Source organism: Rhamphochromis sp. 'chilingali' (genome assembly GCF_963969265.1).
Source record: "Rhamphochromis sp. 'chilingali' genome assembly, chromosome: 10".
NCBI classification, from domain to species: domain Eukaryota; kingdom Metazoa; phylum Chordata; class Actinopteri; order Cichliformes; family Cichlidae; genus Rhamphochromis; species Rhamphochromis sp. 'chilingali'.
The window spans coordinates 10,702,394-10,730,279 of NC_137937.1; the positions used below are offsets into that span (position 1 = coordinate 10,702,394).

Consider the following 27,886-nt stretch of genomic DNA (forward strand, 5'->3'; position numbering starts at 1 on the left):
GCATTTCTCACTGTTACATGCATTTGAATGGGGAACTCGACTGAAACAAAGTATAGGTTTTCATTATGTGTATAACTTGAAAATCTTAGCTTAAATAGCTGCAAATCCTGTTTTCCCAGCACGGGGACCTTGAGTTCTATAAGATAAAGCCATAAACATGTGTATCCGAGTCTTCTATCAAAAGTTACAGCTATTTATATGAAGTTGTACAAAAACGCTTTCTTTCGCCAAGACAGTGCATTTCTCACTGTTACATGCATTTGAATGGGGAACTCGACCGAAACAAAGTATAGGTTTTCATTATGTGTATAACTTGAAAATCTTAGCTTAAATAGCTGCAAATCCTGTTTTCCCAGCACGGGGACCTTGAGTTCTATAAGATAAAGCCATAAACATGTGTATCCGAGTCTTCTATCAAAAGTTACAGCTATTTATATGAAGTTGTACAAAAACGCTTTCTTTCGCCAAGACAGTGCGTTTCTCACTGTTACATGCATTTGAATGGGGAACTCGACCGAAACAAAGTATAGGTTTTCATTATGTGTATAACTTGAAAATCTTAGCTCAAACAGCTGCAAAACCTGTTTTCCCAGCACAGGGACCTTGAGTTCTATAAGATAAAGCCATAAACATGTTTGTCTGAGTCTTCTATCAAAAGTTACAGCTATTTATATGAAGTTGTACAAAAACGCTTTCATTCGCCAAGACAGTGCGTTTGTCACTGTTACATGCATTTGAATGGGGAACTCGACCGAAACAAAGTATAGGTTTTCATTATGTGTATAACTTGAAAATCTTAGCTCAAACAGCTGCAAAACCTGTTTTCCCAGCACAGGGACCTTGAGTTCTATAAGATAAAGCCATAAACATGTTTGTCTGAGTCTTCTATCAAAAGTTACAGCTATTTATATGAAGTTGTACAAAAACGCTTTATTTCGCCAAGACAGTGCATTTCTCACTGTTACATGCATTTGAATGGGGAACTCGACCGAAACAAAGTATAGGTTTTCATTATGTGTATAACTTGAAAATCTTAGCTCAAACGGCTGCAAAACCTGTTTTCCCAGCACGGGGACCTTGAGTTCTATAAGATAAAGCCATAAACATGTTTGTCTGAGTCTTCTATCAAAAGTTACAGCGATTTATATGAAGTTGTACAAAAACGCTTTCATTCGCCAAGACAGTGCGTTTCTCACTGTTACATGCATTTGAATGGGGAACTCGACCGAAACAAAGTATAGGTTTTCATTATGTGTATAACTTGAAAATCTTAGCTCAAACGGCTGCAAATCCTGTTTTCCCAGCACGGGGACCTTGAGTTCTATAAGATAAAGCCATAAACATGTGTATCCGAGTCTTCTATCAAAAGTTACAGCTATTTATATGAAGTTGTACAAAAACGCTTTCTTTCGCCAAGACAGTGCGTTTCTCACTGTTACATGCATTTGAATGGGGAACTCGACCGAAACAAAGTATAGGTTTTCATTATGTGTATAACTTGAAAATCTTAGCTCAAACAGCTGCAAAACCTGTTTTCCCAGCACAGGGACCTTGAGTTCTATTAGATAAAGCCATAAACATGTTTGTCTGAGTCTTCTATCAAAAGTTACAGCTATTTATATGAAGTTGTACAAAAACGCTTTCATTCGCCAAGACAGTGCGTTTCTCACTGTTACATGCATTTGAATGGGGAACTCGACCGAAACAAAGTATAGGTTTTCATTATGTGTATAACTTGAAAATCTTAGCTCAAACAGCTGCAAAACCTGTTTTCCCAGCACAGGGACCTTGAGTTCTATAAGATAAAGCCATAAACATGTTTGTCTGAGTCTTCTATCAAAAGTTACAGCTATTTATATGAAGTTGTACAAAAACGCTTTCATTCGCCAAGACAGTGCGTTTCTCACTGTTACATGCATTTGAATGGGGAACTCGACCGAAACAAAGTATAGGTTTTCATTATGTGTATAACTTGAAAATCTTAGCTTAAATAGCTGCAAATCCTGTTTTCCCAGCACGGGGACCTTGAGTTCTATAAGATAAAGCCATAAACATGTGTATCCGAGTCTTCTATCAAAAGTTACAGCTATTTATATGAAGTTGTACAAAAACGCTTTCTTTCGCCAAGACAGTGCGTTTCTCACTGTTACATGCATTTGAATGGGAAACTCGACCGAAACAAAGTATAGGTTTTCATTATGTGTATAACTTGAAAATCTTAGCTCAAACAGCTGCAAAACCTGTTTTCCCAGCACAGGGACTTTGAGTTCTATAAGATAAACGTTTGTCTGAGTCTTCTATCAAAAGTTACAGCTATTTATATGAAGTTGTACAAAAACGCTTTCATTCGCCAAGACAGTGCGTTTCTCACTGTTACATGCATTTGAATGGGGAACTCGACCGAAACAAAGTATAGGTTTTCATTATGTGTATAACTTGAAAATCTTAGCTCAAACAGCTGCAAATCCTGTTTTCCCAGCACGGGGACCTTGAGTTCTATAAGATAAAGCCATAAACATGTTTGTCTGAGTCTTCTATCAAAAGTTACAGCTATTTATATGAAGTGGTACAAAAACGCTTTATTTCGCCAAGACAGTGCATTTCTCACTGTTACATGCATTTGAATGGGGAACTCGACCGAAACAAAGTATAGGTTTTCATTATGTGTATAACTTGAAAATCTTAGCTCAAACAGCTGCAAAACCTGTTTTCCCAGCACAGGGACCTTGAGTTCTATAAGATAAAGCCATAAACATGTTTGTCTGAGTCTTCTATCAAAAGTTACAGCTATTTATATGAAGTTGTACAAAAACGCTTTATTTCGCCAAGACAGTGCATTTCTCACTGTTACATGCATTTGAATGGGGAACTCGACCGAAACAAAGTATAGGTTTTCATTATGTGTATAACTTGAAAATCTTAGCTCAAACGGCAGCAAAACCTGTTTTCCCAGCACGGGGACCTTGAGTTCTATAAGATAAAGCCATAAACATGTTTGTCTGAGTCTTATATCAAAAGTTACAGCTATTTATATGAAGTTGTACAAAAACGCTTTATTTCGCCAAGACAGTGCGTTTCTCACTGTTACATGCATTTGAATGGGGAACTCGACCGAAACAAAGTATAGGTTTTCATTATGTGTATAACTTGAAAATCTTAGCTCAAACAGCTGCAAAACCTGTTTTCCCAGCACAGGGACCTTGAGTTCTATAAGATAAAGCCATAAACATGTTTGTCTGAGTCTTCTATCAAAAGTTACAGCTATTTATATGAAGTTGTACAAAAACGCTTTCATTCGCCAAGACAGTGCGTTTCTCACTGTTACATGCATTTGAATGGGGAACTCGACCGAAACAAAGTATAGGTTTTCATTATGTGTATAACTTGAAAATCTTAGCTCAAACAGCTGCAAAACCTGTTTTCCCAGCACAGGGACCTTGAGTTCTATAAGATAAAGCCATAAACATGTTTGTCTGAGTCTTCTATCAAAAGTTACAGCTATTTATATGAAGTGGTACAAAAACGCTTTATTTCGCCAAGACAGTGCATTTCTCACTGTTACATGCATTTGAATGGGGAACTCGACCGAAACAAAGTATAGGTTTTCATTATGTGTATAACTTGAAAATCTTAGCTCAAACGGCTGCAAAACCTGTTTTCCCAGCACGGGGACCTTGAGTTCTATAAGATAAAGCCATAAACATGTTTGTCTGAGTCTTCTATCAAAAGTTACAGCGATTTATATGAAGTTGTACAAAAACGCTTTCATTCGCCAAGACAGTGCGTTTCTCACTGTTACATGCATTTGAATGGGGAACTCGACCGAAACAAAGTATAGGTTTTCATTATGTGTATAACTTGAAAATCTTAGCTCAAACAGCTGCAAAACCTGTTTTCCCAGCACAGGGACCTTGAGTTCTATAAGATAAAGCCATAAACATGTTTGTCTGAGTCTTCTATCAAAAGTTACAGCTATTTATATGAAGTTGTACAAAAACGCTTTCATTCGCCAAGACAGTGCGTTTCTCACTGTTACATGCATTTGAATGGGGAACTCACCCGAAACAAAGTATAGGTTTTCATTATGTGTATAACTTGAAAATCTTAGCTTAAATAGCTGCAAATCCTGTTTTCCCAGCACGGGGACCTTGAGTTCTATAAGATAAAGCCATAAACATGTGTATCCGAGTCTTATATCAAAAGTTACAGCTATTTATATGAAGTTGTACAAAAACGCTTTCTTTCGCCAAGACAGTGCGTTTCTCACTGTTACATGCATTTGAATGGGGAACTCGACCGAAACAAAGTATAGGTTTTCATTATGTGTATAACTTGAAAATCTTAGCTCAAACGGCTGCAAAACCTGTTTTCCCAGCACGGGGACCTTGAGTTCTATAAGATAAAGCCATAAACATGTTTGTCTGAGTCTTATATCAAAAGTTACAGCTATTTATATGAAGTTGTACAAAAACGCTTTATTTCGCCAAGACAGTGCGTTTCTCACTGTTACATGCATTTGAATGGGGAACTCGACCGAAACAAAGTATAGGTTTTCATTATGTGTATAACTTGAAAATCTTAGCTCAAACGGCTGCAAAACCTGTTTTCCCAGCACGGGGACCTTGAGTTCTATAAGATAAAGCCATAAACATGTGTATCCGAGTCTTCTATCAAAAGTTACAGCTATTTATATGAAGTTGTACAAAAACGCTTTCATTCGCCAAGACAGTGCGTTTCTCACTGTTACATGCATTTGAATGGGGAACTCGACCGAAACAAAGTATAGGTTTTCATTATGTGTATAACTTGAAAATCTTAGCTCAAACAGCTTTAAATCCTGTTTTCCCAGCACGGGGACCTTGAGTTCTATAAGATAAAGCCATAAACATGTTTGTCTGAGTCTTCTATCAAAAGTTACAGCTATTTATATGAAGTTGTACAAAAACGCTTTATTTCGCCAAGACAGTGCATTTCTCACTGTTACATGCATTTGAATGGGGAACTCGACCGAAACAAAGTATAGGTTTTCATTATGTGTATAACTTGAAAATCTTAGCTCAAACGGCTGCAAAACCTGTTTTCCCAGCACGGGGACCTTGAGTTCTATAAGATAAAGCCATAAACATGTTTGTCTGAGTCTTCTATCAAAAGTTACAGCTATTTATATGAAGTTGTACAAAAACGCTTTCATTCGCCAAGACAGTGCGTTTCTCACTGTTACATGCATTTGAATGGGGAACTCGACCGAAACAAAGTATAGGTTTTCATTATGTGTATAACTTGAAAATCTTAGCTCAAACAGCTGCAAAACCTGTTTTCCCAGCACAGGGACCTTGAGTTCTATAAGATAAAGCCATAAACATGTTTGTCTGAGTCTTCTATCAAAAGTTACAGCTATTTATATGAAGTTGTACAAAAACGCTTTCATTCGCCAAGACAGTGCGTTTCTCACTGTTACATGCATTTGAATGGGGAACTCGACCGAAACAAAGTATAGGTTTTCATTATGTGTATAACTTGAAAATCTTAGCTTAAATAGCTGCAAATCCTGTTTTCCCAGCACGGGGACCTTGAGTTCTATAAGATAAAGCCATAAACATGTGTATCCGAGTCTTATATCAAAAGTTACAGCTATTTATATGAAGTTGTACAAAAACGCTTTCTTTCGCCAAGACAGTGCGTTTCTCACTGTTACATGCATTTGAATGGGGAACTCGACCGAAACAAAGTATAGGTTTTCATTATGTGTATAACTTGAAAATCTTAGCTCAAACGGCTGCAAAACCTGTTTTCCCAGCACGGGGACCTTGAGTTCTATAAGATAAAGCCATAAACATGTTTGTCTGAGTCTTATATCAAAAGTTACAGCTATTTATATGAAGTTGTACAAAAACGCTTTATTTCGCCAAGACAGTGCGTTTCTCACTGTTACATGCATTTGAATGGGGAACTCGACCGAAACAAAGTATAGGTTTTCATTATGTGTATAACTTGAAAATCTTAGCTCAAACGGCTGCAAAACCTGTTTTCCCAGCACAGGGACCTTGAGTTCTATAAGATAAAGCCATAAACATGTTTGTCTGAGTCTTCTATCAAAAGTTACAGCTATTTATATGAAGTTGTACAAAAACGCTTTCATTCGCCAAGACAGTGCGTTTCTCACTGTTACATGCATTTGAATGGGGAACTCGACCGAAACAAAGTATAGGTTTTCATTATGTGTATAACTTGAAAATCTTAGCTCAAACAGCTGCAAAACCTGTTTTCCCAGCACAGGGACCTTGAGTTCTATAAGATAAAGCCATAAACATGTTTGTCTGAGTCTTCTATCAAAAGTTACAGCTATTTATATGAAGTTGTACAAAAACGCTTTCATTCGCCAAGACAGTGCGTTTCTCACTGTTACATGCATTTGAATGGGGAACTCGACCGAAACAAAGTATAGGTTTTCATTATGTGTATAACTTGAAAATCTTAGCTCAAATAGCTGCAAATCCTGTTTTCCCAGCACGGGGACCTTGAGTTCTATAAGATAAAGCCATAAACATGTGTATCCGAGTCTTCTATCAAAAGTTACAGCTATTTATATGAAGTTGTACAAAAACGCTTTCTTTCGCCAAGACAGTGCGTTTCTCACTGTTACATGCATTTGAATGGGGAACTCGACCGAAACAAAGTATAGGTTTTCATTATGTGTATAACTTGAAAATCTTAGCTCAAACAGCTGCAAAACCTGTTTTCCCAGCACAGGGACTTTGAGTTCTATAAGATAAACGTTTGTCTGAGTCTTCTATCAAAAGTTACAGCTATTTATATGAAGTTGTACAAAAACGCTTTCATTCGCCAAGACAGTGCGTTTCTCACTGTTACATGCATTTGAATGGGGAACTCGACCGAAACAAAGTATAGGTTTTCATTATGTGTATAACTTGAAAATCTTAGCTCAAACAGCTTTAAATCCTGTTTTCCCAGCACGGGAACCTTGAGTTCTATAAGATAAAGCCATGAACATGTTTGTCTGAGTCTTCTATCAAAAGTTACAGCTATTTATATGAAGTTGTACAAAAACGCTTTCTTTCGCCAAGACAGTGCGTTTCTCACTGTTACATGCATTTGAATGGGGAACTCGACCGAAACAAAGTATAGGTTTTCATTATGTGTATAACTTGAAAATCTTAGCTCAAACAGCTGCAAATCCTGTTTTCCCAGCACGGGGACCTTGAGTTCTATAAGATAAAGCCATAAACATGTTTGTCTGAGTCTTCTATCAAAAGTTACAGCTATTTATATGAAGTGGTACAAAAACGCTTTATTTCGCCAAGACAGTGCATTTCTCACTGTTACATGCATTTGAATGGGGAACTCGACCGAAACAAAGTATAGGTTTTCATTATGTGTATAACTTGAAAATCTTAGCTTAAATAGCTGCAAATCCTGTTTTCCCAGCACGGGGACCTTGAGTTCTATAAGATAAAGCCATAAACATGTGTATCCGAGTCTTCTATCAAAAGTTACAGCTATTTATATGAAGTTGTACAAAAACGCTTTCTTTCGCCAAGACAGTGCGTTTCTCACTGTTACATGCATTTGAATGGGGAACTCGACCGAAACAAAGTATAGGTTTTCATTATGTGTATAACTTGAAAATCTTAGCTCAAACAGCTGCAAAACCTGTTTTCCCAGCACAGGGACCTTGAGTTCTATAAGATAAAGCCATAAACATGTTTGTCTGAGTCTTCTATCAAAAGTTACAGCTATTTATATGAAGTTGTACAAAAACGCTTTATTTCGCCAAGACAGTGCGTTTCTCACTGTTACATGCATTTGAATGGGGAACTCGACCGAAACAAAGTATAGGTTTTCATTATGTGTATAACTTGAAAATCTTAGCTTAAATAGCTGCAAATCCTGTTTTCCCAGCACGGGGACCTTGAGTTCTATAAGATAAAGCCATAAACACGTGTATCCGAGTCTTCTATCAAAAGTTACAGCTATTTATATGAAGTTGTACAAAAACGCTTTCTTTCGCCAAGACAGTGCGTTTCTCACTGTTACATGCATTTGAATGGGGAACTCGACCGAAACAAAGTATAGGTTTTCATTATGTGTATAACTTGAAAATCTTAGCTCAAACAGCTGCAAAACCTGTTTTCCCAGCACAGGGACCTTGAGTTCTATAAGATAAAGCCATAAACATGTTTGTCTGAGTCTTCTATCAAAAGTTACAGCTATTTATATGAAGTTGTACAAAAACGCTTTCATTCGCCAAGACAGTGCGTTTCTCACTGTTACATGCATTAGAATGGGGAACTCGACCGAAACAAAGTATAGGTTTTCATTATGTGTATAACTTGAAAATCTTAGCTCAAACAGCTGCAAAACCTGTTTTCCCAGCACAGGGACCTTGAGTTCTATAAGATAAAGCCATAAACATGTTTGTCTGAGTCTTCTATCAAAAGTTACAGCTATTTATATGAAGTTGTACAAAAACGCTTTATTTCGCCAAGACAGTGCGTTTCTCACTGTTACATGCATTTGAATGGGGAACTCGACCGAAACAAAGTATAGGTTTTCATTATGTGTATAACTTGAAAATCTTAGCTTAAATAGCTGCAAATCCTGTTTTCCCAGCACGGGGACCTTGAGTTCTATAAGATAAAGCCATAAACACGTGTATCCGAGTCTTCTATCAAAAGTTACAGCTATTTATATGAAGTTGTACAAAAACGCTTTCTTTCGCCAAGACAGTGCGTTTCTCACTGTTACATGCATTTGAATGGGGAACTCGACCGAAACAAAGTATAGGTTTTCATTATGTGTATAACTTGAAAATCTTAGCTTAAATAGCTGCAAATCCTGTTTTCCCAGCACGGGGACCTTGAGTTCTATAAGATAAAGCCATAAACATGTGTATCCGAGTCTTCTATCAAAAGTTACAGCTATTTATATGAAGTTGTACAAAAACGCTTTATTTCGCCAAGACAGTGCGTTTCTCACTGTTACATGCATTTGAATGGGGAACTCGACCGAAACAAAGTATAGGTTTTCATTATGTGTATAACTTGAAAATCTTAGCTCAAACAGCTGCAAAACCTGTTTTCCCAGCACAGGGACCTTGAGTTCTATAAGATAAAGCCATAAACATGTTTGTCTGAGTCTTCTATCAAAAGTTACAGCTATTTATATGAAGTTGTACAAAAACGCTTTCATTCGCCAAGACAGTGCGTTTCTCACTGTTACATGCATTTGAATGGGGAACTCGACCGAAACAAAGTATAGGTTTTCATTATGTGTATAACTTGAAAATCTTAGCTCAAACAGCTGCAAAACCTGTTTTCCCAGCACAGGGACCTTGAGTTCTATAAGATAAAGCCATAAACATGTTTGTCTGAGTCTTCTATCAAAAGTTACAGCTATTTATATGAAGTTGTACAAAAACGCTTTCATTCGCCAAGACAGTGCGTTTCTCACTGTTACATGCATTTGAATGGGGAACTCGACCGAAACAAAGTATAGGTTTTCATTATGTGTATAACTTGAAAATCTTAGCTCAAACAGCTGCAAAACCTGTTTTCCCAGCACAGGGACTTTGAGTTCTATAAGATAAACGTTTGTCTGAGTCTTCTATCAAAAGTTACAGCTATTTATATGAAGTTGTACAAAAACGCTTTCTTTCGCCAAGACAGTGCGTTTCTCACTGTTACATGCATTTGAATGGGGAACTCGACCGAAACAAAGTATAGGTTTTCATTATGTGTATAACTTGAAAATCTTAGCTCAAACAGCTTTAAATCCTGTTTTCCCAGCACGGGAACCTTGAGTTCTATAAGATAAAGCCATGAACATGTTTGTCTGAGTCTTCTATCAAAAGTTACAGCTATTTATATGAAGTTGTACAAAAACGCTTTCTTTCGCCAAGACAGTGCGTTTCTCACTGTTACATGCATTTGAATGGGGAACTCGACCGAAACAAAGTATAGGTTTTCATTATGTGTATAACTTGAAAATCTTAGCTCACACAGCTGCAAATCCTGTTTTCCCAGCACGGGGACCTTGAGTTCTATAAGATAAAGCCATAAACATGTTTGTCTGAGTCTTCTATCAAAAGTTACAGCTATTTATATGAAGTGGTACAAAAACGCTTTATTTCGCCAAGACAGTGCATTTCTCACTGTTACATGCATTTGAATGGGGAACTCGACCGAAACAAAGTATAGGTTTTCATTATGTGTATAACTTGAAAATCTTAGCTCAAACAGCTGCAAAACCTGTTTTCCCAGCACAGGGACCTTGAGTTCTATAAGATAAAGCCATAAACATGTTTGTCTGAGTCTTCTATCAAAAGTTACAGCTATTTATATGAAGTTGTACAAAAACGCTTTCATTCGCCAAGACAGTGCGTTTCTCACTGTTACATGCATTAGAATGGGGAACTCGACCGAAACAAAGTATAGGTTTTCATTATGTGTATAACTTGAAAATCTTAGCTCAAACAGCTGCAAAACCTGTTTTCCCAGCACAGGGACCTTGAGTTCTATAAGATAAAGCCATAAACATGTTTGTCTGAGTCTTCTATCAAAAGTTACAGCTATTTATATGAAGTTGTACAAAAACGCTTTATTTCGCCAAGACAGTGCGTTTCTCACTGTTACATGCATTTGAATGGGGAACTCGACCGAAACAAAGTATAGGTTTTCATTATGTGTATAACTTGAAAATCTTAGCTTAAATAGCTGCAAATCCTGTTTTCCCAGCACGGGGACCTTGAGTTCTATAAGATAAAGCCATAAACACGTGTATCCGAGTCTTCTATCAAAAGTTACAGCTATTTATATGAAGTTGTACAAAAACGCTTTCTTTCGCCAAGACAGTGCGTTTCTCACTGTTACATGCATTTGAATGGGGAACTCGACCGAAACAAAGTATAGGTTTTCATTATGTGTATAACTTGAAAATCTTAGCTCAAACAGCTGCAAAACCTGTTTTCCCAGCACAGGGACCTTGAGTTCTATAAGATAAAGCCATAAACATGTTTGTCTGAGTCTTCTATCAAAAGTTACAGCTATTTATATGAAGTTGTACAAAAACGCTTTCATTCGCCAAGACAGTGCGTTTCTCACTGTTACATGCATTAGAATGGGGAACTCGACCGAAACAAAGTATAGGTTTTCATTATGTGTATAACTTGAAAATCTTAGCTCAAACAGCTGCAAAACCTGTTTTCCCAGCACAGGGACCTTGAGTTCTATAAGATAAAGCCATAAACATGTTTGTCTGAGTCTTCTATCAAAAGTTACAGCTATTTATATGAAGTTGTACAAAAACGCTTTATTTCGCCAAGACAGTGCGTTTCTCACTGTTACATGCATTTGAATGGGGAACTCGACCGAAACAAAGTATAGGTTTTCATTATGTGTATAACTTGAAAATCTTAGCTTAAATAGCTGCAAATCCTGTTTTCCCAGCACGGGGACCTTGAGTTCTATAAGATAAAGCCATAAACACGTGTATCCGAGTCTTCTATCAAAAGTTACAGCTATTTATATGAAGTTGTACAAAAACGCTTTCTTTCGCCAAGACAGTGCGTTTCTCACTGTTACATGCATTTGAATGGGGAACTCGACCGAAACAAAGTATAGGTTTTCATTATGTGTATAACTTGAAAATCTTAGCTTAAATAGCTGCAAATCCTGTTTTCCCAGCACGGGGACCTTGAGTTCTATAAGATAAAGCCATAAACATGTGTATCCGAGTCTTCTATCAAAAGTTACAGCTATTTATATGAAGTTGTACAAAAACGCTTTATTTCGCCAAGACAGTGCGTTTCTCACTGTTACATGCATTTGAATGGGGAACTCGACCGAAACAAAGTATAGGTTTTCATTATGTGTATAACTTGAAAATCTTAGCTCAAACAGCTGCAAAACCTGTTTTCCCAGCACAGGGACCTTGAGTTCTATAAGATAAAGCCATAAACATGTTTGTCTGAGTCTTCTATCAAAAGTTACAGCTATTTATATGAAGTTGTACAAAAACGCTTTCATTCGCCAAGACAGTGCGTTTCTCACTGTTACATGCATTTGAATGGGGAACTCGACCGAAACAAAGTATAGGTTTTCATTATGTGTATAACTTGAAAATCTTAGCTCAAACAGCTGCAAAACCTGTTTTCCCAGCACAGGGACCTTGAGTTCTATAAGATAAAGCCATAAACATGTTTGTCTGAGTCTTCTATCAAAAGTTACAGCTATTTATATGAAGTTGTACAAAAACGCTTTCATTCGCCAAGACAGTGCGTTTCTCACTGTTACATGCATTTGAATGGGGAACTCGACCGAAACAAAGTATAGGTTTTCATTATGTGTATAACTTGAAAATCTTAGCTCAAACAGCTGCAAAACCTGTTTTCCCAGCACAGGGACTTTGAGTTCTATAAGATAAACGTTTGTCTGAGTCTTCTATCAAAAGTTACAGCTATTTATATGAAGTTGTACAAAAACGCTTTCTTTCGCCAAGACAGTGCGTTTCTCACTGTTACATGCATTTGAATGGGGAACTCGACCGAAACAAAGTATAGGTTTTCATTATGTGTATAACGTGGAAATCTTTGCTCACACAGCTGCAAAATCTGTTTGCCCAGCACGGGGATATTGAATTCTATAAGATAAAACCATAAATACCTAAATCTGAGCCTTCTATCAAAAGTTACAGCTGTCTTCATGAAGCTGTACAAAAACACTTTATTTCGCCGAGACAGTGCGTTTCTGACTATTACATGCATTTGAATGCAGTTCTCGCACGAAACAAAGTATAGGTTTTCATTACGTGAATAACTCGAAAATCTTAGCTCAAACCTGTTTGCTCAACACGGGGATACTGAATATTATAAGATAAAGCCATAACTACGTAAATCTGAATCTTCTATCAAAAGTTACAGCTAACTTCATGAAGTTGTACAAAAAGGCTTTATTTTGCAAAGATAGTGCGTTTCTGACTATTACATGCGAGACATGTGTCTCTTTACTGTGTTTAAGACACTTTACAGGTCCCTCCCCTAATGAAGAGTAGTGAGCAGCTGATTGGACCATGGAACAGGTGACCACGTTCAAAAAGCCGCTCTGACAGCTCCAGAGGGGAGAGAGAGAGAGAGAGTGTGTGCAACGAGCGAGTAGCCTGACAGCCGTCGCGGTCCTGACCATGGTTTTCCCAGCCTGTGCTTATCTTGTGTATTTGTGTGAGGGTGCATTGTAAAAGCCGCTCCTAGTGCATTAGCTGAGAGCTTAGGCACTCGTGGGCTGAAGCGGAAGGGGTGAGCTGCCTTTTCTTTTGGAATCGTTTTCTCCTGTTTTCTTGGTCAGGGAGCCAGGGATAGCTCTGTCATTTGTTTGTTCTTTTTCTTTCCTAGGGTTTAGTTAGTCTTTTCTGGTGGGTCTTAGTTGGTTTTGTTTATTATTTTGGCCTGGGCTCACCCTGGAGCTATGCTTCTTGTCCTTAAATAAAATCACCTTTTTTTACTCACAACTGGTTTGGATGTTTGGCTTGGGAACCAGGGCGGGGATTTGTCTCTCTCTCCTCCAACCTTATGTGCGTCCCTACACGCCTAGATTAGGGGCGTAACATAAATGGAGTTCTCACACGAAACAAAGTATAGCTTTTTATTTTGTGAATAACTTAAAAATCTTAGCTCCCATAGCTTTAAAACTGTTTGCTCAACGGGGATATTGAATTCTATAAGATAAAGCCATAAATACGTATATCTGAGTTTCCTATCAAAAGTTACAGCTGTCTTCATGAAGTTGTAAACCCTTTATTTCGCCAAGACAGTGCGTTTCTGACTTTTACATGCATTTGAATGGAGTTCTCGCACGAAACAAAGTATAGGCTTTCATTTTTTCAATAACTGGAAGCTCTTGGCTCAAACAGCTGCAAAACCTGTTTCCCCAGCACGGAGATGCTGAATTGTATAAGGCAAAGCCATATTGATCTGTGTCTGAGCCTTCTATCAAAAGTTACAGGTAACTTCATGAAGCTGTACAAAAACACTTTATTTCGCCGAGACCGTGCGTTTCTGACATGCATTTGAATGGAGTTGTCGCACGAAACAAAGTATAGGTATTCATTTTGTGAATAACTTGAAAATCTTAGATCAAACAGCTGCAAAACCTGTTTGCTCAACACGGGGATATCGAACTTTATAAGATAAAGCCATAAATATGTTTATATGCGTCTTCTATCAAAAGTTACAGCTGTCTTGAATGAAAGCATTATAGCAGCTTACCTCGATCATGTGGTAGAACAGACACATGGGCCACCTACGGCAGGAGTAGTTGCCACAAACCTGCAAAACAAAAATAAATGATCAGGTGACATGAACAGATTTATACAGCCATAAGCAAGAGATTCTTCCTGCCTGTGGGCGTCAAACTGGACCCCCCCCCCCCCCCCCCCCCCCCCTCCTTACTGTAACTATCAAAACTATCATAGTCTAAAACTATCATCCCATATCAAAACTATTATAATCACATTATCTGACTTTATCAGTTATGAGAAACGGTAAACAATTTGGCAAATAAATTACTTATAATTGTGCTTACCTGGTCCAAATGATCCACAGTCCCTTTGCATTTGTTATAATCCAGGATGATGTGGGGCTTTCTCTTCCCAGAGTCCTGGACTTGTAGCTCACGGTGCCTGGTGCTCAATAAGACAGCCTTTTTTCTTTGCTTGGGGATGTAGGAAACCACAGCCTTGCCCCCCCTGTAGCGACCTGGACGGGAGAGACGATCATCGAATCTTACTGCCCGATTAATTTGCTCAAATCTTTCTTTCTTTTTTTTGACATGGTAGCATGAAACAGAAGAGCCCTGTCTCCCCATTTCACAGGCTTGTTGTCGTTTCATGTTGAGACCTGTACAGGCCAGCCAGCATCACAAGCCCCATGTAAGCCTGCAACTCCTCATCTATGTCCTTCCAGTCTTTTACTGACCTGTTGCCCCTGCAGGTTGGTGAAATGCAGGATTAGCTGCATAATGTCCTCTGCAAAAAAAAGATGGAAAGTGCTCACAGGGCTGCTGATCCTATACGAATTGCATAATGGGTTGGTCCTGGGGTTAAAATGGGGGGAGGAAAAAATGGCAGGACCTCTTCGTGTGTGGGTTGCCACATGATTTCTCCATTTTTAGATCTCCACTGGCCATCCTCCAGTCTTGTCTCTTCCTCCTGCTCTTCTTCCTCCTTCTCCTTCTCCTCCTCCGCACATGAGCTGCAAAGCTCCTCGGTGCCTGGCCAAAATTCTTCTTCGCTGTCAGAAGTATCTCCACTGCTTGTGGAGAGTGCAAAACTGCAGCAACAGCCTCCTCTAAACTGAGTGCACGCTTCATTGTGTCTGTGCAGAAATGACCACTCAGACCAGGCTGCAAAGTATTCTCATAGACTTCAAAGGTGCACCTGAATAAACATGCTATACCATACATCCAATAAGAGAGAGGAGGCACACTCTTGATCAAGAAAAAACACAAGCGCACGCCTTTGATCTCTCCCCCCCCTCTCTCTTTCTCTCTCTCTCTCTCTCTCTCTCTCTCTCTCTCTCTCTCTCTCACACACACACACACACACACACACATGCACATACATACATACACAATACCATTTTATGGTGGTTAGCTGTTTTATTGTCATGCATTTTACAAGGTAAGATAACCATGTCCTGCATTCAAAACCACTGAAAATGTCTATGGTGGTGCTGTGCCTAATATTGTGCTGGTGTATGCTGGGTAATCGCACAGCTAGCGACTGGGTGACTTTATTCACCCGCTTCGGCTGTTATCAGTCCATATCCCCTAGATATGGACCATCTCCTGCTAGATTGTTCAGAAGGTTGTTATCATCCATCCAGATGGAGGATCACTAACAGGAGCGTGGGAAGACTCCAGAATCCACTCTGGCTGCAATGTGTGTACAGGTAAGACCGTTTAAACGGACAGCATTTATAGAATGACTATTAAAAGTCAGACCAGCGAGTGTCAATAATGTTAATGTGGTTATGTTAGTAATACACCGAGTGCTAATATAACAGCTTTAAGATGCATTTGTAGATGTTATTACGTGTTTTACCGTCTTTATGGTGCTAGCTTAAAGTTACGGTGTAAACGTTAGCTTATATTGGAGTAAAGCTGTTACTGTTTAAACGATGTTAGCACAGAAATATTAGCTTCTGTCATGACTGACGAAGTTACTAGTTAATAAAGTTTCCAGTAAAGTGTTTAATCGCAGCCACAGACTGACAGCAAATATCTCGATTAGCTTCAGTGCATCTGTAATAAATATGTGCAAGTTTCAGTGCTTCGTTTAAACTGTATGATACTTATACTGACCCAGGGTCAGTGTAAAATACAATCCTAGCTGTGTGAACAAAGCCTGGCTCCTTTAATCCTGCATGAAAAACCTCAGGATGCAGGCTATTATTACTCTTTCCTGCTGGCACACCTGTCACACCTGAGAGTCAGCTAGAAACTTACAGTGACGTGGACATCATGCAAAGACTGCCAGACTCTGTAATACTGCAAATGATCAGTGACTCAAGTTAACACTAAACTTTAAACGGTACCTCTGTGTCTCTGTGTGCTGAACATTTAGGATTGAGTCAGGCTGCATCTGTGTTAGTCCTCTGACAGACTGGTGACCTGTCCAGGTGTGCTCTACCTATGACTACTGGGACAGGCTCTAGCTCCTGTAATAGAAATTTTATGTTATTCTCATTTAAAGCATTTAAGTGCTTATGCATATGCTTAGTTGTGACACTGTTATAGACTGTTCAATGAAAGTTTCTAAAACTAGATGAACTTACTTCAGCAGTTTGAGAAAACAACTCCCTTTACAGGTGCTGATAACGTCAAGGGCACAAAACAGCATAACCATTGATCCGTTAGGTTTCATAGCGAGACACGTGAAGTGGCAGAGCTGACATGACTGAACTGTGATGTTTGATGTGTGTTTGCTCTCCTGTGCACAGTAATAAATAGCATGATCACAGCTCTTTCTGTGTTGCAGACTTTATTAAAAAAATTCCATGACATCTACTATAACTGAACCAACCTGGTGCTCTTCATTTATGGAGGCTGTTGAGTCTGAATGTTGGATGTTGTGTATCTCGTGTTCTCTGGGCTTTGTTGTCCTCAGTCTTTTTGCAGGATCAGAAAACAAAACCGGGAGGCGCGTAAATGTTTCTTCTCCATGATGTTTCTTCAAATGTTTCTTCTGGATGATGATATGACCGTGACACGGGATGCCACCTTTGGTCTTGTGACGAAGCAAAGCTCAGGAAGAAGTGTGATTAAATGGTACCCACATGTTGAGAAGGATGTACAGGGCACCTGCAGCCAAATCCAAGCTTCAGCTTAGTTGTAGTTGCAGAATGCTATAGGACTGAGACATCTAAGGCATCAAATGTTTGATTAAACGGATGAAAAAGAGAAGTTTTTTCCCTATAATTATCACTTCTTAAAATCTGTAGCAACTTCAAGTCTGTCAGCATGCTGAGCATGCTCAGAATGTGACAATATATTTTTGTTCAATATTTAATTTCTTTCAGTTGCAATTGTTAAATGAAAAAATATATATTCTTATAATTTAGCAAACGAATTTATCAAAAAAAAAAATACATATATCTGTATTAGTTTTAGTAAATTAATTTGACACCTGTATTGAAAATACCATATTGTATTCATACAGAATCAGTATGGTATCATTGTTTGTCTGTTCACTGATTGTTGAAGCTAAGAGCTACTTTGATCTGTTTAGATCTAAAGTATCCAAAGTTGAGTTCTAATGTTTCTTCACCCCTGTGTGTGTGATATGTGATTTCCTACATGCTGGCAGAGCAGAGCAGCAGTTTGTGCTCACAGATGGTGACGGTGTGGAGAGACGGTGGTATTTCCTCAGAAGAACCAGCAGAGTCACAAAGGACACCAGTCCATCTCACCACCTTGACTTGCTGACTGATGTTCGTCTGCACTGCACAGAGGAAATCAACTGACCGAGGTTTGTCCAGTGACGTGTTATGAAATGTATATTTGTTTTATGCTTACAGATATGTTTTTCTTGACAGAGGCTCTGCAGAGGTTAGACAAAGCAGAGAAAACATGTGCTTTACATTTTACTGTGATTTATTGAGATATTTGTTGCCTGATGTTCAGCAGGAATGGAGAAATAGAATCAAAGGGAGATGTTTTTCCTGTTTTTGTAATGATGTAAGTAAATCTTCAATATTATTTATTTGCTTGGTTATATTAGGAGCGTTTCTGAGTGAGGGGGAGAGGAGTCATCATCCAGGTAAAGTGACGTGGATCAGTGGATACACTTGTCTCCCCTTTAAAGGAGACGATCCAAGTCATCCTTAAATGTTAGTGCTTTCAAATACACAAACATTTTTAAAGGACAAAAATGAACATCCAACTTTGACTGTAATACAAAATAAATCTTTGCATGTGTGTTTTCAAACTCTCAGATGGGCAGTATATCAGTCTTGGACTGTCTAACCTGCCGGAGCAGCACTGAATGACCACCGCACGAGCATGTTCCTGCAACATTCAGCATCTGATCCTTCATCTGTGTGCTTCTGCTTTTGGTAAGTAGAGTTACCCAACTCCAGTAACTCTAAACACATGCCATCCATTTCTAACGGCCTGGTTACTTCCTGTCAGTTACTTTAGAAACCATGTGGTCACCTGACCTAACACTGTTTCTTCTTCTTCCCCTTAATGTTGAAGTGTCAAATGTCAAACAGCTGGAGAGGAAACTACACCAGTGTACTGGGATGTTTCAGCAACACGTGCCAGATGCTGTTCCTTCATGGTGACATCACCAGAGACAGTCCCGCCCACCTCAGGACCCATTGATTATGATGATCTGATCCATCAAACCCCCAGCAGGTGAACTTTATTCATGACATAACACCGCAACAATGTAAAAAATTAAACAGCAACAGTCTAAATGTAAAGTGCATTCTAAAGTCCTCTTCAATAAATTGTATGCAAAGAGTCATTCAGGTCACTACAGAACCCAGAGTCTTCATCATTAAATCTCTGGTTGCTTCATTTTTTCTATCCTATATCAGATATTTTAAAGGTTAGCTTAGGTAAAGTTCCATTCTCATGGTGAGGCAAAATGCTTTATGTGTGTGTGTGCGTGTCATGAACGGCTATAAAAGGCCTATAATTAAAGAACAAAGTGGGGTTTGAGTTCGAGTTGCGGCAGACTGTCACTACTTGTAAATGGAACGCAGCCTTCCTACGGCGGACAGCTAATAACAGGAATCGGACGCGGTCCAGCCAAGTCCACAGCAACCACCATAGCAACCGCCTAGCATGACCTTAAAAACATATTCTGTCTTCATAACTATCAAAATCGTGAAATGATTTGCAAAGTGTGAAAGTGTTACAGCTGCAGAGAGCTATGGCGGTATCTATGGAAGCTGTTTACATAGCTAATAATATACGATGTAACCATGGAGACAGTCAGTCACTTGAGCTAGCGGTGCATGTTTACTACAGTGAATAAGGTGATTGAGTGCACAGCGTCCACACATAAACATGTTTGTCTGAGTCTTCTATCAAAAGTTACAGCGATTTTATATGAAGTTGTTCAAAAACGCTTTATTTCGCCAAGACAATGCGTTTCTCACTGTTACATGCATTTGAATGGGAAACTCGCCTGAAACAAAGTATAGGTTTTCATTATGTGAATAATTTTAAAATCTTAGCTCAAACGGCTGCAAAACCTGTTTGCCCAGCACGGGGATATTGAGTTCCATAAGATAAAGCCATAAACATGTTTGTCTGAGTCTTCTATCAAAAGTTACAGCGATTTACATGAAGTTGTTCAAAAACGCTTTATTTCGCCAAGACAATGCGTTTCTCACTGTTACATGCATTTGAATGGGAAACTCGCCTGAAACAAAGTATAGGTTTTCATTATGTGAATAATTTTAAAATCTTAGCTCAAACGGCTGCAAAACATGTTTGCCCAGCACGGGGATATTGAGTTCTATAAGATAAAGCCATAAACATGTTTGTCTGAGTCTTCTATCAAAAGTTACAGCGATTTATATGAAGTTGTACGAAAACGCTTTATTTCGCCAAGACAGTGTGTTTCTCACTGTTACATGCATTTGAATGGGAAACTCACCCGAGACAAAGTATAGGTTTTCATTATGTGAATAATTTTAAAATCTTAGCTCAAACGGCTGCAAAACCTGTTTGCCCAGCACGGGGATATTGAGTTCCATAAGATAAAGCCATAAACATGTTTGTCTGAGTCTTCTATCAAAAGTTACAGCGATTTATATGAAGTTGTACAAAAACGCTTTATTTCGCCAAGACAATGCGTTTCTCACTGTTACATGCATTTGAATGGGGAACTCGCCTGAAACAAAGTATAGGTTTTCATTATGTGAATAATTTTAAAATCTTAGCTCAAACGGCTGCAAAACCTGTTCTGTTTGCCCAGCACGGGGATATTGAGTTCTATAAGATAAAGCCATAAACATGTTTGTCTGAGTCTTCTATCAAAAGTTACAGCGATTTATATGAAGTTGTACGAAAACGCTTTATTTCGCCAAGACAGTGTGTTTCTCACTGTTACATGCATTTGAATGGGAAACTCACCCGAGACAAAGTATAGGTTTTCATTATGTGAATAATTTTAAAATCTTAGCTCAAACGGCTGCAAAACCTGTTTGCCCAGCACGGGGATATTGAGTTCTATAAGATAAAGCCATAAACATGTTTGTCTGAGTCTTCTATCAAAAGTTACAGCGATTTACATGAAGTTGTTCAAAAACGCTTTATTTCGCCAAGACAATGCGTTTCTCACTGTTACATGCATTTGAATGGGAAACTCGCCTGAAACAAAGTATAGGTTTTCATTATGTGAATAATTTTAAAATCTTAGCTCAAACGGCTGCAAAACCTGTTTGCCCAGCACGGGGATATTGAGTTCTATAAGATAAAGTCATGAATACGTATATCTGAATCTTCTATCAAAAGTTACAGCTATTTATATGAAGTTGTACAAAAACGCTTTATTTTGTCAAGACAGTGGGTTTTAGAGTCTTCATCACTAAATCTCTGGTTGCTTCCTTTTTCTATCCTATATCAGATATTTTAAAGGTTAGCTTAGGTAAAGTTCCATTCTCATGGTGAGGCAAAGTGCTTTATGTGTGTGTGTGCGGGTGTCATGAACGGCTATAAAAGGCCTATAATTAAAGAACAAAGCGGGGTTTGAGTTCGAGTTGCGGCAGACTGTCACTACTTGTAAATGGAACGCAGCCTTCCTACGGCGGACAGCTAATAACAGGAATCGGACGCGGTCCAGCCAAGTCCACAGCAACCACCATAGCAACCGCCTAGCATGACCTTAAAAACATATTCTGTCTTCATAACTATCAAAATCGTGAAATGATTTGCAAAGTGTGAAAGTGTTACAGCTGCAGAGAGCTATGGCGGTATCTATGGAAGCTGTTTACATAGCTAATAATATACGATGTAACCATGGAGACAGTCAGTCACCTTTTCTACAGTGAATAAGGTGATTGAGTGCACAGCGTCCACACTCTGCAGGGGGTAAAGACATTACTTCAATATTGTTTTATATTGATATATATTTGCCTTCTGTTGACCATCACCTCAGGTTCACCATTATAGTTTCAGCATACAAATGCACACTGTCTAAACACATTCAAAAACTCATGTCTCAGAGATAAGCACAGCTGTTCATGTTTGTCATTAGAGTTTTATTTGTAAGAAAATTATGAACTTCATATTGTGCATTAAATAAAAGAACATTTCACAACTCTGAGTCAACAGAAACAGGTAACAGAAATGTCTCTAATGTGTACAGTGTAGTGTAAGCATTAAAAGATCATAAAGGAAAATCTAACATTTATGTGAAACTAATTGTAATAAAAAATGAGCAGGTGCTTTATAGATTTAAAAGAAAGAATCTGAAAACAACACTTTTTTGGTCTAAATGATCAAAGTAGAAAACAGAACTGATGTTCAAGAACAAACCGTAGCTGCACTAATATTACACATCTCGATCGTTGTACTGAACAGACATGTTGCTTTTAAAACCACATGCAGTGTGTGACCATGACTGTTCACTGAGACCATGAACGCCACTTCGCTGAAGCATTCTTCTTCTTCTTCTTGCCATTAAATTGGAAGCAGAAGCAGCACGAGCTGATTTGATCTACTGAAAGGAAAAAGCAGAACATCTGAGTTGAAACCAGTCAGCTGAAATCATTAAGACAGGAACAAATTCAATGCAGTGGCTTAGCCTGTTACAACTGTTGATACAAGCTAAATACGGTTAACACACAGTGTCAGGGAGCTCAAGTGTGGGAACTAGTGGCTTTAGGTTTGTAGTCATTTAACTTTCATCCATTCATTCATTTAATTCAGGAGGAAGAAATGCCAGGTTGGTGCAGGCTGGTTACATGCATTTGGTCCCATGCTGTCTTTAATTAAATGACTTGGTTCATTTTATGGCTGGGCTGTATGTGGGGTTATATCATGTTATTTGGGCAGGAGTACCTGTCCCCTGTTAGACTTAGAAAGTTTCTCCATAAGTAGAGTTTCTAACTCTTCTAGCACATCTGTGGCTGACAGCTTTTTGGTGGCTCTTTTTACCCCACACTGGTTGTGAGTGTGTAAATAGCCCCACTAGTTATTTTGGGTTGCAGTTAACTAGGGAGGAAGGGGTGGGTATGCCATGATTAGGTGAATAACAATTATAAGTGATACATAAATTTCACAATGCATGCATATATCTCTATCAATTAAACCTGGCCTGAGGGCTGCCATTTTTTACATTCAGTTATTTCTCTTAGAAATGTTGGAACTAAATAATGAATGTGTTACAGTTAAAGTGAAACACTGGTCAGTGTAAATGGCTCATTGGGACACAGAAACCTTTAAATTAAACCTGATATCTAGTGTCAAACAATATCAAAGCTGTAAAAGATGTTTACATTCAGAATTTATAAAACTATGATTGTAAATAAATTCAAACAAGTGAGCTTTTCTCTTTGTGCTGAATATCAACACTGTGGTTTCTTAGACTGTAAGCTTTACTTTAGTGCAACCAGTTGCAGAAGCTGCCACTCCAAATGTCTTTTGATAACAAGAAAAAAATACCTTTTCAGTACACGGCCTGAAGTTCTTCTCCGACATCTTCTGCAATCGGCTTTGTCTGCTGGTTTGAAGACAATAAACCACAAAAAAGATGATTTAGTCACTTTGTCTGCGTCATGCAGCTCGAATGTGTCGTGTAACGATGTTGAATAGCCGTCGTTATCCCTCTGCTTTGAGCCTTTTATCAAAAGTTACAGCTAACTTCATGAAGTTGTACAAAAAGGCTTCATTTCGCCGAGACAGTGCGTTTCTGACTATTACATGCATTTGAATGGAGTTCTTGCACGAAACAAAGTATAAGTTTTCATTATGTGAATAACTTGTATTTTACACTGACCCTGGGTCAGTATCAACTTCATGAAGACAGCTGTAACTTTTGATAGAGGACTCACACACACACATATTTATGGCTTTGCCTTATAGAATTCAGCATCTCCGTGCTGAGGAAATAGGTTTTCCAGCTGTTTGAGCTAAGATTTTCAAGTTATTCACAAATTGAAAACCTATACTTTGTGTCGGGCGAGAACTCCATTCAAATGCATGTAATAGCGAGAAACGCACTAACGTGGTGAAATAAAGCGTTTTTCCATAAACTTCATAAAGACAGCTGTAAATTTTGAGAGAAGACTCACACACACATTGGGGGGATATTGAAGTCTATAAGATAAAGCCATGAATATGTTTGTCTGAGTCTTCTATCAAAAGTTACAGCAAGCTCTATGAAGTTGATGAGAAACGCTTTACTTCGCCAAGACAGTGCGTTTCTCACTGTTACATGCATTTGAATTTAGTTCTTGCCCGACACAAAGTATAGGTTTTAATTTGTGAATAACTTGAAAATCTTAGCTCAAACAGCTGCAAAACCTATTTCCTGAGCACTGAGATGCTGAATTCTATAAGGCAAAGCCATAAATATGTGTGTGTGATTCTTCTATCAACAGTTACAGCTGTCTTCTTGAAGTTGATACTGACCCAGGGTCAGTGTAAAATACAATCCTAGCTGTGTGAACAAAGCTTGGCTCCTTTAATCCTGCATGACAAACCTCAGGATGCAGGTTATTATTACTCTTTCCTGCTGGCACACCTGAGAGTCAGCTAGAAACTTACAGTGACGTGGACATCATGCAAAGACTGCCAGACTCTGTAATACTGTGAATGATCAGTGACTCAAGTTAACACTAAACTTTAAACGGTACCTCTGTGTCTCTGTGTGCTGAACATTTAGGATTGAGTCTGCATTGACTTTATTTATTGAGACTTTAATGTGCTAAAAGCAGGTTGAAGACAGCTCAGAAACATTTGAAGATTAAAATTTAGCATTATGGCTGCTGGTGGTTTGTAAAGCCTATACTCAGCTGTAGTTTTTGTTACTAATTTATGTTTGTTGTTGTTTAACACAGATTTCAGAAGAGCAAATATGCTTAATAGTTTAACTAGATTTCATTTGTCAGTGTGGGACTGCTGAGTCACCTGAAGAACTCATTTCATTCATTCTCCACATGATGTTCATATACAGAAATGTTTCACAGGAACTGGTTCCTCCCAAACTGTGAACTAGTGTGTTTCCATAGATTATCTCTGTATGAATGTACTTTTAAATGAAGGCAAGTGTTTGTCCTTTTTTGTTCCTCAGTTACAGTACGTGATATCTTGATATCAGGCGGTCAACACTGGGGGAAGACAAGAAGCAGACGTACTTCCAAGAGGGAGCTGCAGTGAGGACACAGCCAGGTCACTGAGGTCAGAGGTCAGAATCTGAAACAGCTCAGGTTTATATTTTAGGGGTTATAAAAAATCAAAATGTATTTATGAAGAAACCTTTAAATAATAGTCATAATTATGATTATTATAAGAAATATCAAACATTTAAGTGGATTTTCTGTTACACATATTGTATTAGCCCTGCAATAAACTGGCAGCCTGTCTTTGTCCTGTATCAGCTGGGATAGGCTTCATCCTCCCGCAACCCTGAATTGGATACATTGTATTCCAATTATGTAATCTGATCATTTACAAACTCAAGGTATCTAATCAAAATGTAAGTAATAATTATAAAATGGGAAAGCAGAAATAAGTGTGACATAAATGTAAATGTGTTAGCTGACATAGAGGACAGCTACATGTAGTCTGAAAAACCTTTGTTGTCAAGTTTGCAGGTATATCAGCACGAGACATTCTTACATAGAAGAGTCTGTTAAAGTCTCTAACTCAGCGAAGCATTATTGGTCCCATCTGTTTGGATAAATATAGTAAGTTGATGTTTGTCCATTTATTGACACATTTTCTTAAGTGCTTATCCAGTTCAGGATCACAGTGGAGCTGCAGCTGGATATGTTCATTAAATAAACCTTACAAAAGTTAACAATAAACCTGCATCCATGTACGTTGTTGTCCACAGGATAAGAAAATCAAACTGGAACACTGTGGAACATGTTAATAAATGTTTGTGTGTTTATGCCTGTGTCTTTCACAGGAGGCGCTGGAAGGTTTCCCTAATAGTTCCTGGTGAATCAAAGCAGAACCATAAAGGTTGCTGGATTGCATGATGGCCTTACCCCTGAGCAGTCATCCTGTTAAAGGAGGAACCAGTTAGAAGCTGTTTTCAAAGTAGCTGAGCAGATTTCATCTCAAGTAAGCGATTAACTGTTTGTTCATCTGTTCTGCCACTTAAAGAGCATTTAAGGACGTCTTTCGAGTGTCCAGCTGAATTAATTCTACTGGCTCTCATGGTCATTTGTTATTATAGACATATTTTTCATGTTCATCCAGCTATTTAGTAAATTCTATCTATTTAGTAATATCCGTCAGCTATAAAATGTAATATAGATATAAAAAATATCTAAATATCTCCTGCACTTTATATTTTAATGATGTAAGTCTGTTATCGTGTTACATTAGCATTCCTCACATATCAATGAGATGCTGTACAGTACAATCCTACTGACGCAGCAGAGGGATAACGACGGCTATTCAACATCGTTACACGACACATTCGAGCTGCATGACACAGACAAAGTGACTAAATCATCTTTTTTATGGTTTATTGTCTTCAAACCAGCAGACAAAGCCGATTGCAGAAGATTTCGGAGAAGAACTTCAGGCCGTGTACTGAAAAGGTATTTTTTTCTTGTTATCAAAAGACATTTGGAGTGGCAGCTTCTGCAACTGGTTGCACTAAAGTAAAGCTTACAGTCTAAGAAACCACAGTGTTGATATTCAGCACAAAGAGAAAAGCTCACTTGTTTGAATTTATTTACAATCATAGTTTTATAAATTCTGAATGTAAACATCTTTTACAGCTTTGATATTGTTTGACACTAGATATCAGGTTTAATTTAAAGGTTTCTGTGTCCCAATGAGCCATTTACACTGACCAGTGTTTCACTTTAACTGTAACACATTCATTATTTAGTTCCAACATTTCTAAGAGAAATAACTGAATGTAAAAAATGGCAGCCCTCAGGCCAGGTTTAATTGATAGAGATATATGCATGCATTGTGAAATTTATGTATCACATATAATTGTTATTCACCTAATCATGGCATACCCACCCCTTCCTCCCTAGTTAACTGCAACCCAAAATAACTAGTGGGGCTATTTACACACTCACAACCAGTGTGGGGTAAAAAGAGCCACCAAAAAGCTGTCAGCCACAGATGTGCTAGAAGAGTTAGAAACTCTACTTATGGAGAAACTTTCTAAGTCTAACAGGGGACAGGTACTCCTGCCCAAATAACATGATATAACCCCACATACAGCCCAGCCATAAAATGAACCAAGTCATTTAATTAAAGACAGCATGGGACCAAATGCATGTAACCAGCCTGCACCAACCTGGCATTTCTTCCTCCTGAATTAAATGAATGAATGGATGAAAGTTAAATGACTACAAACCTAAAGCCACTAGTTCCCACACTGGAGCTCCCTGACACTGTGTGTTAACCATATTTAGCTTGTATCAACAGTTGTAACAGGCTAAGCCACTTGAGACACTGCATTGAATTTGTTCCTGTCTTAATGATTTCAGCTGACTGGTTTCAACTCAGATGTTCTGCTTTTTCCTTTCAGTAGATCAAATCAGCTCGTGCTGCTTCTGCTTCCAATTTAATGGCAAGAAGAAGAAGAAGAATGCTTCAGCGAAGTGGCGTTCATGGTCTCAGTGAACAGTCATGGTCACACACTGCATGTGGTTTTAAAAGCAACATGTCTGTTCAGTACAACGATCGAGATGTGTAATATTAGTGCAGCTACGGTTTGTTCTTGAACATCAGTTCTGTTTTCTACTTTGATCACTTAGACCAAAAAAGTGTTGTTTTCAGATTCTTTCTTTTAAATCTATAAAGCACCTGCTCATTTTTTATTACAATTAGTTTCACATAAATGTTAGTTTTTCCTTTATGATCTTTTAATGCTTACACTACACTGTACACATTAGAGACATTTCTGTTACCTGTTTCTGTTGACTCAGAGTTGTGAAATGTTCTTTTATTTAATGCACAATATGAAGTTCATAATTTTCTTACAAATAAAACTCTAATGACAAACATGAACAGCTGTGCTTAACTCTGAGACATAAGTTTTTGAATGTGTTTAGACAGTGTGCATTTGTATGCTGAAACTATAATGGTGAACCTGAGGTGATGGTCAACAGAAGGCAAATATATATCAATATAAAACAATATTGAAGTAATGT

General features: G+C 38.2%; 1 long non-coding RNA gene across 1 annotated transcript; it reads left to right on the plus strand.

Moving 5' to 3' along the window:
• Nucleotides 1–17,838: 17,838 nt before the first annotated feature.
• LOC308404352 lies at nt 17,839–25,817 on the plus strand. Its single transcript, XR_013973111.1, has 6 exons — nt 17,839–18,039; nt 18,292–18,400; nt 18,506–18,625; nt 18,768–18,929; nt 24,826–24,932; nt 25,666–25,817. It is a non-coding gene; the product is annotated as an uncharacterized lncRNA (long non-coding RNA).
• Nucleotides 25,818–27,886: the final 2,069 nt, after the last annotated feature.